Here is a 13,114-nt window from a genome sequence, read left to right on the forward strand (position 1 = left end):
CAATGGTTTTTTAATAGCAAATATCAAAAGCTGTCAAATGTCAAGTACGTGATAGGTAAAAACGTTTTCGTGTTTATGCACGCTGATGTGCTTTGAACGCTGCCCTCCCCTCTTTTCTCTTAGTAGTACTCTCTCTTTGCAGATAGTGAACGGTAGTTAACGCAGACCTTTACCCCCGTTGTAATCCGTCGTACCTGCTTGTCTCTCCATTTGATTGATTGTTATCCAAGCATTTACTGTTTTAAAATTGGTTCTCTTTGGATCATTCTCTATTTACAAACAAGCACAAAGTCGCAATACTCTGTTTAGTCTTTGCAGATAGTGAAAAATCGTGTAAAAAAATAAAAGTAATCGAGCAAAATCAGTAGACCACTAATTCGATCTCTTTTTGACCTCGATAAAATACAAACATTAGGAACAACCCTTCATGAGAAATACGAAAATAGTGAAATGAACTGAGCTCCACACCATGAGGGCTGCAAGACAGCTCGACTCCGACACCCACCCCGCCCAAAATAACGACAAACCCTATGCAAATATTATAAATATAGACAACACACCAGCAAAGAAACAGGGTAAAACATTTTATTAAATAACTATTTACATAACTATTTTATACTTTTTATTGCCCGATCCGGCTAGCTCAATCGATCGAGCATGAAACTCATGCACTGATAGCAAGCGTTGAGAGTTTGTAGAACGATGGCTTCAGATTTTCCACATACGGTGTAGTGACGCGAACTGGGAGGGGGCGTTTGGATCCTGCCCCTTCCCCAAATAAGATTTTCATACGTGAATGTTCGTTCATGCTTTTTGTCCCTGAGTTGCTTCGATGTCACTGCCTTACACAAATGGCATAAGTCCTGGATGTTGAGTGCCATACTTCAGAGTTCTAAGCAGCGCTTGTAACACTGTTTAAACCTTATTTGCACCTGCTGCAGCTTCACTATTCAAAGTAAGTAGGGTCCGTTTGTGGACCTGACTGCATTGGAAAACAATGTGATACGGTGCCTCCCTAAACCGCTTGACGGAGGCCCCCGAGGGGCGGTGAGATGGCGCGGACTGAGAGTGGGCGCTTGGCTCCTGCCCCCTCCCCAAGTCGTGTTGCCCTGATGTGGCCTGAGATCGCCCCCGACATAGGCGGCCGGCTCCCAGGGTCCGGCGGAATTTTTTCCCTTTTGATGACTCTTTCATTCTGGACCTTGTCCCACAATCCGTTTGACCTGAAGACACGCTGTAGTGGGGCGCCCCTTTACCGTTTTAGTTGCCATTCCGCCCGCTTTTGGTACTCTGTGCCTCTTCCGCCATTCAGCTGTTTACCGCCCGCTCTTGCGACTACAGCGTCTCGCTCACCATGTAGTTGAGTTGCTCCCGCTCTTAAGATTTAACCGAACTTTTTGGACTGCTGAAAGCGGTTGTATTCCGACCGGTGGTTGGTGGAGACATTTTGACTATATTCTGGACCTGCGTTGTCGCGTAATGCGTCATATGACGCGCCGCGTTAGGGCACCTGGAAGTGCTCCGGTGCGCAAGGCGCAGCTTCCCGGAAACGATCCAGAGCGCGCCGCGCAGCGCGTAACGTAAGCATAACAGGTCATGTGACTTGTTAATAAAACTTTTCATTGGTTCATTTTACTTTTGTTTTCCTAATGATGTAAGACTAGGTCATGTGACCTAAAAATAACACTTTTCATTGGATTAAAACATTTTTTTTCCCAAACGATGAAAGCCCCACCTTGTTTCTGGATGTTTCAGACTGAAGCTGGCGTCACCATGAGAGCACCACCATCTCGTAGCTCCGTCGTGGCCATTCCGCAAGCAATCATGGCAGCCGCTCCCCACCGGAAGCCTGCGGGAGTCGAGGGCCCCCAAGACTTTTGTACAATCTTCAAGGCTGAGGGGACGCTTTCGAGAATGGAACCCAAGCCCTGGCAGACAAGCGTCCGAGTTCCAAGGTGTCCCAGGGCCATTTTACTGGACCAGGCCCAAATCCGAAGAGCCGGCCGCCATTTTAAGAGTCCTGTGGCAGCCGCCTATCGCTGCACCACAAGAGTGGGAACAACTCAACTACATGGTGAGCGAGACGCTGTAGCCGTAAGAGCGGGCGGTAAACAGCTGAATGGCGGAAAAGGCACAGTGTAGCAAAAGCGGATGGAATGGCGACTGAAACGATAAGGGGCGCCCCACTACAGCAGACGAGCCTCCGCCATGTGCTTCAAAACTGCATACGTATCTCGTGATATCAAGGTTGGGCAACCAGTACACAACAAGCAGTTACGAGTCCCATTTACACCGGCGCCATTTTGGGCGCGGCCGGGCAGGTCCAGGATCTAGTCAAACATAACAAATGAGGCTGACGTCTCTGAAGCAGTTGACGAACAGCAGGACATAGCAAATAAACATGAAGTCTCTAAAGCTGTTAACTCACTGCAAGACAAAACAAGTGAACCTGAAACCTCTGGAATAATTGTCGCTCAAAAGAACAACACACAAAACTCTGTAGAGCCTGAAGAAAGAAAAACAGAAGGGCACGGTAGTTTCAGACACACTTAACACTAATGACTTAACAAAGATATCGTCTGTCTATGAAGCAGTTATCATGTTCACAGAATTGACAAAGAAGTGTGCAGACACCAATGCTATTAAGAAACACAAGGAAATCCCTAACGCATTTGTCAGTCATTGGTTAAGCAGCTAGGACCTGTTCACTCTTGACACCCCAGGTGCTGTGTATGTTGCACTATAGTGCTGCATCGGGAATACGGACAACCCTATTGATGTTGATTTTTCATTATTGATTATTGTAAAGAAATGGCGACTCCCCCTTTAGCAGATTAGCTAAATGTTTGCGTAATTTAGGCATAAAAGTTATATTATTGTTGTTGTTGTTGTTATCGTTATAGTTCTGGTTAATTTCAAAAAATGTTTAAATATATTTACAGTTTTTGTTGCGTTCGTTATATTTAAAAGTTAATAAAGTTTTATAATCCTACTTTGTTGGAGTGCTATATATTTTTAAAAAATCGGGTGAATGGGGCCTTGAATCGGGTTATTGTCATGTGTGGGCTTTGCAAGTGTACTGCTACAGGATCGGACATTTCAAACTCAAATGCACGTTCTTTTTCTTACCTTTCCGAAGCATGGACCGCAATAGCAGGCAGAGAAAGGGTGATGCACGTGTTGAACACTACCTGGCCTGGCAAGTTGCTGGCAGTGCCCCCCCGCCCGCTCCTGAAAGAGGGCACACACACACCGCCGCCCCGAGTACTTCACAAATCTTTAAAAGACCATGCGCTTGTTCATGAGGCTTAAATGGTTTATCACCCCTTCTAGAACCCCTGCATCGACCCTCTGACGTTTCCTGGAAGAATTAGCACGTAACACAATACCAAGCCCTGTCAGCTGAAACCCCCGAGGAATCGTGGGGCATATTATCAAGGGGGTTTATTTCCGCTTTTTTGGCTTTAAAAGCCAAATAAAAGGAGATAAAATTATCTCCCTATTACCAAGCTGTCGCTAACACCAGTTAGTGACAGCTAAAAGGAGATAGCGACCATCTTGGGCCCCGCTTTGCATGTCAGTGATATTTATCACTAATGACATGCAAAGTGGGCGTGCCAAGATGTTAGCGACTGGAAACAGTCCCTAACCATCGCTATCTCCTATTACCACCTTTTGGAGATAAGCGCGAATATCTCCAAAAGCTAACACCTGCCCTGAGCAGTTTTTAGCCATGTTATCCAATGGAAGGTGGATAACATGGCTAAGAGCATTTGCTGGATAATGCATGAATATCGCTGACTTTTCAGCGATATTCATGCATTGCGGCCGTTTTTTATCGCATTTGCGATAAACCTTGCTAATAGCAAGGTTTATCTGCGATAAAATTCGCCGATGTGCGGCGATAATTTTTGTCTCTAAACAAGTTAGAGACAAAAATTATCGCTAACACCTGCCCTGAACAGTTTTTAGCCATGTTATCCAATGGAAGGTGGATAACATGGCTAAGAGCATTTGCTGGATAATGCATGAATATCGCTGACTTTTCAGCGATATTCATGCATTGCGGCCGTTTTTTATCGCATTTGCGATAAACCTTGCTAATAGCAAGGTTTATCTGCGATAAAATTCGCCGATGTGCGGCGATAATTTTTGTCTCTAAACAAGTTAGAGACAAAAATTATCGCTAGTTGTTGGTAATATGCCCCCGGATTTTTCCTTGCAGGAATCGGGAGGCGGAAGACTAGCACGGAAATCAGTAGTCTCACGCCTCAATCGGGAGGGTTGGCATGTCTGGATTCTCTACAGCTGGGGCCATAAACTACATCCGCAGGGCTAGGTGATAGCCTGGGTCCGGCCTGGACAATCGGACACAGAGGAAGAGGAGTGTCGGAGGGTGCGGTAGTGAATAGGGTGAAAGGGAGGTGTCGGGCGAGCACAGAGTGTGATTCTCAGGGAAGAGCAGCGCAGATGGGGGGAAGTATATGGCCGATGCATGAGAGAGAGAGCGGGGGTGACCAGTGCGTGGGGGAGATGCTTGCGAGGGTGGGGAGCCGTGCTGAGATTTGACGGCGTGCAGAGAGTGGGTCTGGTCAAGGCATCTAAAATGGCTGCCGTGCACGACAAAATTGTGGCATTGGACAAAAAGGCAAGATGGCGCAGACAATGTTTATCAATAAGGATTCATTTATAACAAAATATTTACTCGCAGTGACAAAATGGTGGTCAACACTTCCTGATTTCCATCGAATCGAACATTAACAGACGTCACGCAGCAAAAAAAAAAAAAAAAGTTCACGCACAGCCGCTGGAAGACATGTATCAACATATATGAGCCTCCTCAGCCACCCTCAGGAAACATAAGGGGTCAGGATACGTCTCCCGCACCCCCTTATACCTAGTAATTTAATTAAAACAAAACACAAAATGGCGAATTCCCGTTTCGCTACCAGTTTGCGGCCCAGTTCGCTGCTCGGGAAGCGCTTCTACCGTGAAAAATATATATTTTTTTATTTTCCCCACGAGACCCTTTAATAACCCCAACATCATTCCTAGGGGGTCAAGGGGGTATACCTTGCCCCCTTTCATTAAATTCCCCCTTCGTTTTTCACCTCTTCTTCTCTCTCGATCCTACCGAGAGATAAGATGGCGGCCGCTCCGGACTGTTTAGAATGTTGACAGACACCGGAGAGCCAATCAGCTTTCTGCGCGCAAAGTTCCGTTTCGCGAAAAGTAAGCGGACCGGAGCGCAGCCCGGAGCGCTGTTACAGATATATATCTTGTTTTGAACGTTCATTTCTCAAAAACTACTGAAGCACATATATTGAGACCTAGCAAAGGCACATCGGGCTAACAGTCCCTACAATTTTGCCAAGTTTCGTGGAAATCCATTCAGACGTTCGAGCTAAAAGTGAGTCCAACCGCCCTATGGAAATTAACATGGTAAAAACGCGTTTTGGGACCCCCCTTTTTTCTCAGCCCCCCCTTGACAAAACCCCCCCAAATTTTCAAGGGCTGCTCAGAAACAAAATGTGCCATTTTCCTGAAAATTTCAGCCGATTCCGTCCACAAATGCCAAAGTTATTAGACATAGAATTTTCAAAAGTTCCATAGAGAATTAATCCTAACTATATATACCTACTGGCGAGACGCCAGTAGGTAATATATATATATATATATATATATATATATATATATATATATATATATATATATATATATATATATATACAAGTTCACAGTTACCCAAAGGCACGGGCGCACTCCTGGTCAGCAGCACGTTTAAATTGAGGCAAGAAGCAAACATCACCCAACACCAGCAGAGCCTGGCGCGTTTCGGGACTACACCCTTCTTCTGAGGCTACTCTGCATACTGTGTGACTTCCAAACATCAAACTCCAGTACATTTTCCCTTTTTATTGTTTGCACAATCAAACTCAGGTGAGTACTTTGAAACAAAACCAATTGCATTTTTGGACCGGTAGTCTTATTATCATAACAACCCAGTGGGCTGATAGCAGGCATCCAGTAAAATATATATATATATGTATCTCAGGGGAGACCGAAATGCGTAGATGTTGCTTTCATCTTTGAAACAAAAATACAAATAAAATAAGCAAATTATTTACAACCTCTCGTGAGTGCAACCCTAACTGCTTTTTGTATATATATAGATATAATATCTTCATTTATGTATATATATGCTTGTTCCCACGGCAGCTAAGCCATAGGCAGAAACTCACATTAAAGGTTTAAATTGGAAAAATGGTACAGACCGGTATTTGATCTTCATAAATATTTATATTTTATTTTTTCAGCCTGCTCCACCCTGTATGCCAAACAAAGGCTACGAGTAGATGCCGGCGCCTTCAACTGGGCCATAGAGTGGTAACGTCTAGATTGTCTATTTAAATGTCAACTCCCCCATTCCCCTCCTCCTTTAACCACAAGCTTGCATATGTCATTCCCTGTTTTAAATCATTGAACACTGCGTGCCATGTGTCTCTAGTAATTCACAATAGAAATGCTTGTATACAGAATCAAATTATATAAAACATATTTTCCACAAAGGAGTTTATGATATTTTCAAAAATGCAACAGAAAATTAACTTTTCCATTGATGCATATTCATTCTCAACCTTCAACATTTTGATACATTTTTGTGGTAAAATACCATACTTAAAAATAACAATAGAGCACTGTCCATTTCAGTGAATTTGGATATTCACTGTAGGCAAATAAATTAATATTGCAACTAGTTGGTTTAATATGCAGTTTTGTGCACATTTTTTCATTTTCAATGTACAATCAAATGTCCAAATAATCAATTGTCTCAATGCTCATTTTATATTCAAATTGTAACTTTTTTAAATTTTTGTCTTAGAGGTTTGAAATCCATTATGTATCTTGTTATTTTTTCTTGTATATCTTTTTTGATAGTCTTAGGCACCAACAAATCCTCTCTGTTTCATGCTTTTTCTCTCTTTAATGCATCTACAAAAACAGATACAGGATAGCCTTGTCTCTTTTTTACGAGCATCTCTTGTACCTTAGTTTCAAACTCCTGCATCTCAGAAGAATATTTGTTTGAACTTAAACGTTCTCTGTAGGGCACATTCCATTTCAATGGCTTCGGATGTACACTGTTGGCAAATAAAATACTAGTGCAGCTTGTTGGTTTACAATGCAGTTATGGGAGTTATATATTCTGTCTTCCATGGAATGCCATTAATGTGATTTAAAACGTCCTTTGAGTCCCTGATATAAGTTGGGAAGTTTGCTACATATGGGAACAAAAAGATATCGACAAATCTGAATGCATTTTCAAATAAAGCATCATAGGAGATCACAATTTGTCATCCTGGGGATTCTAAGCTCTTATTTAAACTTTTAATAATACATATATTTTTGGTGTTGTGGGGTGGGTCGTCTGCAAAGATTGGAATTCCTCATCTTTGAGCAGCCATCTTTTATGCCAATCTTGCAGTTGTTTATAAAATGCGATCATTATTTTATTAATAAGATTCTCTTCCAATCTTTCAAAGTATTTAGGATCATTAGGCTGTCTTTTTACTTCCTAATATTATTTAATGCGATCCACTATGTTTCCTCCCTTATCAGAGTCTTTTATGGCAATGTACGTGGGCAAAACTTTGATTTTGGTATACAACTACTGATGATCAATTCATGGGTTTCTATTCCTATTATTTACCAATACTCCTAATATGATATTTATTCCAAATGTCCAATTTTCAGTGATGTGCATGATTCCATTTCTAGGCTAGATAGAACTTTCATGGGGGCAATATCTTCTGTTATCAAAGTTATACATATTTGAGGAGCACTAGACCGTCTCATGGTGTATGTTTTCATAACAAAGTATTTTTTTATTTTTCATTTTCTACAAAATGTATATAAAGTCACTCTTGCTGTGGGTAAATTTATTTATGTACAGGACCTAAATGTGAGACCATTATTTAGCAAATTTCTATACTTATTGTTCAAACTTTTTGTTCATAAGTTGATTCCCAAATCATCCTATGAAATGCATATTTTTGTGCCGTAAACTTCTTTATGCTTCTGCCACTTTTGTCTTTGGCTTTTACTGCTCCCCCTTGTTCTTTTTGATTTCCAGTACTTGGAGCTCCTTGCCTCTCACTCCAATTATCATTCAGAAGAGGTGCATTTCTCTGGGCAAACAAACTTTTAACTGCATTGTAACTGGTCCTTCATCCCCTGAACTGACTTCAGAGCTTTCTAAGCTTGACGGGGGTCTCCTATTGTCCAGCATTTGATCCACTGTTTGTCTGCAATAAATTGCATCCAATCATCTGGAAAAGGTGTACATTCATCCAGTGGTGTAGTCTGTGTTGAACCTGTTGAATGTTTTACATTTTTGATGTTGTGCTTCTTTTTCATGCTTCTCAATTTTTTTTCTCTTGTTGCTCAAAAACGTTTTTTTTCCCTCTTCTTTTTCTTGATATATTTCCAAGGATTTTTCGAGATCCTAGATCTTCTCAGTTGCTGGCAACAATCTCCATTCAGCGTGAATAATGAGGGTGTTTATTAATTTCATTGAATAATCTGTGATATCGGTCTGTGATTGTTTGAGCAGAATCTGATCCATATCGCTGAGTGTTCGTAGATCAAAAATCCTTGAGTCTGTTAGAATCCAACTCCATTGATCATACTTCTATATATATATATATATATATATATATATATATATATATATATATATATATATATATATATATATATATATATATATATATATCGAACAAGTGCAATCTCCCAGGCTCCGACCGCAGCGACCCAGGAAATCACGCGGATCCAACAGTTACTTAAAGCACAGATTTTATTTATAAGCTGAACCAAGCAATACATATATCCAAAACACACCTTCTCTACAAAGAAGTGAGAGGCCACAGGGGGGAATCCTTTGGAGAGCCTTTAATGTGGACACTGGGCATTATGCATTTCGGCGACCCTTCGCCTCGTCAGATGCCTCCACACAGGTACCGCCATAACCTCTCCACACAGAGTGTCTCCTCCTGCTCCCTCAATGGTCGGAGAGCTCCGCCCCTTGTTGTTTATATGCACGCCTTCTGTAGTCTTGAAATCCTGACTACATTACCCACAGTTCACCTGGGTTGGAGGCAATGCACGGGGGTAACTTGATGATGTTACATGACTAGGGGAGAAAGGGTGTTTGTTGATACGGTGGCTGGTTCCATGCGGGAAAGGTGTCCCATGACTCCCGCAGGCCCCCGCTGATCATTCCCGCCTCTCATGCATAGGCTCGGCGGGCCGCGAGTCAGGATACCATGATTCCCGGCTCCTCGCACCATGTCGAGCTGCTTCTTGTCAGACAGTCCAATTCCGAGCTTCTGCAGTCCGAGGCTGGCCGGAGCTACCAAAACCTTGGTAAAGTACACAGTTGTTGCCAGCAATGCTCCGGCCTCTTAAATGGAACGGAGCCTCAAAACACGCTACTGGCCAGCGTGTAAAACATCCAAAACACACCTTCACTACGAAGAAGTGAGAGGCCACACGGGGGAATCATTTGGAGAGCCTTTAATGTGGACACTGGGCATTATGCATTTCGGCGACCCTTCGCCTCGTCAGATGCCTCCACACAGGTACCGCCATAACCTCTCCACACAGAGTGTCTCCTCCTGCTCCCTCAATGGTTGGAGAGCTCCGCCCCTTGTTGTTTATATGCACGCCTTCTGTAGTCTTGAAATCCTGACTACATTACCCACAGTTCACCTGGGTTGGAGGCAATGCACGGGGGTAACTTGATGATGTTACATGACTAGGGGAGAAAGGGTGTTTGTTGATACGGTGGCTGGTTCCATGCGGGAAAGGTGTCCCGTGACTCCCGCAGGCCCCCGCTGATCGTTCCCGCCTCTCATGCATAGGCTCGGCGGGCCGCGAGTCAGGATACCATGATTCCCGGCTCCTCGCACCATGTCGAGCTGCTTCTTGTCAGACAGTCCAATTCCGAGCTTCTGCAGTCCGAGGCTGGCCGGAGCTACCAAATATATATATATGCCAGGAACTTCGTCTGCATACCATTTTGCTGGATATAAAGAACGAACCGGACCCAATCAGGTGAATTTGCTGATTTTTATTAGTGCAACCTCTCGTCCGCCATGACGCGTTTCGGGCCCCCAAGCCCTTGATCACAAGACAGGGTTATTTACACCTCGTGATTTTAAAGTGCATACAGGGGTCACCTGACCCTGGGCCTGTAGATATGAACAACAGACTTCTGCCTACTCCACAAACTTCAAACATAGCAGTAGAATAACGTAAAAAACGCATAAGAATATATTAAGCTACATTGCTAAAATATATACATTGCATCGTGTTCACTTATAATCCTTCCCCTTATGGCAACCCAGAATAAATATTGTGCAAATTTCGCAATAAATAGATAAATACAAATATATATAATTATAAATATTAAATAAAGCCTATTTCATTTAACACTATATCAAATGTAAAATCAACGCTAATATTTCATTATATATATACACCATTATCAAAAACGAATACCAATAACAATTTCATTGAATTCATTAATTCACATTGATAAAAGTATGTGCAAAATCTGCTTTAAATGTGCAAAAATATGCAATTCAGATGTCTCTCTTTACTGGGTTTAAAGTGCGAAGGGGAGGATTTGCAGTAAAAGTTCAAGTGGGCTGAATTTGTTTGTGGATAACTGCATCTACACTGCCCATAAGGTCCTGTTACACCCTGTGCATCTATAAATGAGAATATTATAATTATCCCTAGGGATAACTGAATAAAATAAATTGAATTAATTTCTAAAAAGCAGTTTTATTTGGTTTAGATGACATATCTCGCAGGTTTTGAATATGGACTTCCTTGTACTAATGCATGTATATACCACTTTTCTGTTCCAATCTACAGGCATGTGTACAAGTCCTCTGTCACATTAAGGCCATTCGGTGTCTTGGTGTTGAGTTCAAGAATATATCTGGTCTCTAATAATCTCATGCGAACAGCATAATAACTAAGGCAACCAAGATCCACTTGTGGCAAGAGTTGACATGTCTCGCCATAGGGTAAGCTTCATCCTTGTTGTTAACAGCTCTCATGTGCTGGAGTATGCACTTGTGGACCTGTAGCTTGGTGCTACCCACGTACCGTAGCCCACACGCACACTCCAGCACATAGATGACAAAATATGATTTACATGTCATCTTCTTGGTGATCAGGATCGGAACCTCACTGAATGGGGACATATAAGTCGTTTTGTTTTTCCCCATGATGCATGCCTTGCAAACAGCGCACTTGATAAAGCCCTTACTCTGCATGAGCCAATTATCTCTACTCACAACCTCCGGGCTTCTCTTTACAAGCATGTCGCTCATTGACCTGGCACGGCAGTAAGTTATGGCTGGATAATCAGCCAGTGTTTTGCCTATCACGGGATCCCCCCTGACTATTGGCCAATTCTTGCGAACAATCTTTTGTAATTGTTTGTGTTGGCTGCTATACGCAGTAAATAATCTCGGTTGGCCGCCTGCGCTATTTTTTGCTTTTGATCTTTCATTAGAATTTCCCTCAGTGTTGAGCAGAGTACTCGTTCTGTTGGCTCTCATCATTGCTTTTACAACTGAGACCTCCGAATAGCCTCTTTCCAGAAACCTTTCTTTGCTGTTAAGTTGTGATGCCAAGCAAGATTAATCTGTGCTACATATTCTTCTGATCCTCAGCATCTCCCCGTAAGGGATACTTCGGATCAGGTGACCTGGGTGCTGGCTAGACGCATGGAGAACCGTGTTACCTGCGGTGTCCTTGCGATGTAACTTGGTTTGAAGCTTGCCTCCTTCAACATAGACTTCAACATCTAAGAAACTGACCTTGTTGTCACTGATCGTGCCGGTAAATTTTAGATTCAGATCATTGACATTAATGTCTGAAATGAACTGTTCAGCTTCTATAGTTGACCCCCTCTAAATTATAAAAAGGTCATCTATGAATCTGTACCATGACACAACCTTATTGGTCATGACCTCTACATATGCGACCCCCAGGACCTGCTCCTCCCACAGCCCCATATGCAAGCGTGAGTAGCTGGGGGAGAAGCAGGCCCCCATCGCAACTCCTCTCAGTTGTTGAAATACTTGGTTTTGAAATAGGAAATAGTTGTTAGTTAGACAGATTTCCAACATTTCTTTGATCATATTGTTGTGTTCCAACATGCATACAGGTCTCTTATTCAAGAAATGTGTGACTGCTTTCATGCCATCAGTATGGTTAATACTAGTGTATAGTGCAGTCACATCAAGTGTGATCAATAAGTACTCATTGTCCCACACAATTGTCTTGATTTTTTGCAAGAAGTCCATGGTGTCTTTTATGTATGATGTCAAAGATTTTACATATTCCTGGAGGAAATGATCGATGTAGCGAGACACATTCTCAAAGTCCCACCCCTGGCCGATATAATGGGTCTCCCTGGTGGCTTGATCCGATGTTTGTGGATTTTTGGAATCAAATAAAACAAAGGGATTATCGGATGATTTGTCTTTAAAACTTTTAGTTCATCTCCAGTTAAGAGACCTTGTCCTCTCCAGGAATATAATTTAGTATTGAATCTCTCCCAAGCAATTTTTGTAGTTTGCCAGTCACTCCCGCTGTAGCATTGCCTGTCATTGAGTTGTTTCAACGCTTCCTCCAAGTACAAGTGCATTGGCCAGAGGACAATGTTACCTCCCTTGTCAGACTGCGTGATAACCACCTTGTTATTGCTCTGTAGTTTCTTCATCAGGCTGCCAAATGCATCATTGTATTTTGCTTTCTTGTTGTTTTTGTTCATTGACGTACTATGCAGTTTCTTGAGTTCTGCTATTACCAAATCACTGAATACATCAATATTATCATTTGTCATCACTGGGTTATATGTCGATTTTGGTTTAAATGGGGTATTCCCCGGGGCATTAGTTTTTATTGAAATATCTTCCTCCTGGGTACCCTCTATGTCACCTTATCTTAAAAGATCCACTAGATCACATTGAAACTCATACTTTCCTACCGACATTGTTGTCGGTTCTGCCCCATCTGCGATGTTCAT

At 42.4% G+C, this 13,114-nt stretch overlaps 1 long non-coding RNA gene across 1 annotated transcript in view; it reads left to right on the forward strand.

Annotated features, from left to right (window-relative positions):
* Positions 1–6,279: 6,279 nt before the first annotated feature.
* Positions 6,280–13,114, forward strand: part of LOC147703274 (uncharacterized) — a 43,347-nt gene continuing 36,512 nt past the window's right edge. Inside the window, exon 1 of the long non-coding RNA XR_015297568.1 lies at positions 6,280–6,387. This is a non-coding gene — a long non-coding RNA (uncharacterized LOC147703274). The remainder of the gene's footprint in view (positions 6,388–13,114) is intronic.

Source organism: Lissotriton vulgaris, chromosome 7, assembly GCF_964263255.1.
Source record: "Lissotriton vulgaris chromosome 7, aLisVul1.2, whole genome shotgun sequence".
Classification (NCBI taxonomy): Eukaryota; Metazoa; Chordata; class Amphibia; order Caudata; family Salamandridae; genus Lissotriton; species Lissotriton vulgaris.